Genomic DNA, 722 nt, shown 5'->3' with positions numbered 1-722 from the left:
CAGCGAATTTTCCAATCCAATGGGACTGGGCCCCTATCCCAAAATGGTTTTAAAAAACACTGCTATTTAGTATTATATATCATAATTCTAATATGTGATGAACACACATTGAATTTATATATGTGCACTCCCAATATCCATTTAAAAGCAAACTTTCTACAAATTTTATTTGAATGATTTAAAACAAACAATTTCTTAAATAAATGAGATATTATATCCAATGTGGCATCAAAATGCTGTCCATTACAATACAAGAGAAAAACACTGTGTAGTTCTGGCAAATTCTTTTAAGCATGTGAATGTGCCTTTATAAACAAGAGGGCCAAGATGGCCCTATTTCGCTCACCTGAGAGGAGTCGGTTCATTCAATGTTTACCTAATGCCAAACTGACCTAGATATTGACCAGACAGACATCCTGGTCAAGTTTCATCATTATTGAACTCTGGCTTATGGAGTGTTTTTGTTTTGTAAGATTTAAAATGGTGACCTATATTTTGAGTTGACCCCCCTTACCAAACATCAAACTTTTCTTACAAAAATAAATATTATCACCAAGATTAATAAAATCTAAACAAAATTGTGACCTCTAGAGTGTAAGGATTTTTGTATAATATAAATGAAAATATAAATAAAAATTATGACAATCTAAGGCAATATCATTCATTATGTGATTTTGCTCTCATCATCAACTTGACCGAGATCTTTCAGCAACTTTGATAAA

Source organism: Dreissena polymorpha, chromosome 2 (genome assembly GCF_020536995.1).
Source record: "Dreissena polymorpha isolate Duluth1 chromosome 2, UMN_Dpol_1.0, whole genome shotgun sequence".
Lineage (NCBI taxonomy): Eukaryota > Metazoa > Mollusca > Bivalvia > Myida > Dreissenidae > Dreissena > Dreissena polymorpha.
This window is presented reverse-complemented; position numbering follows the sequence as displayed.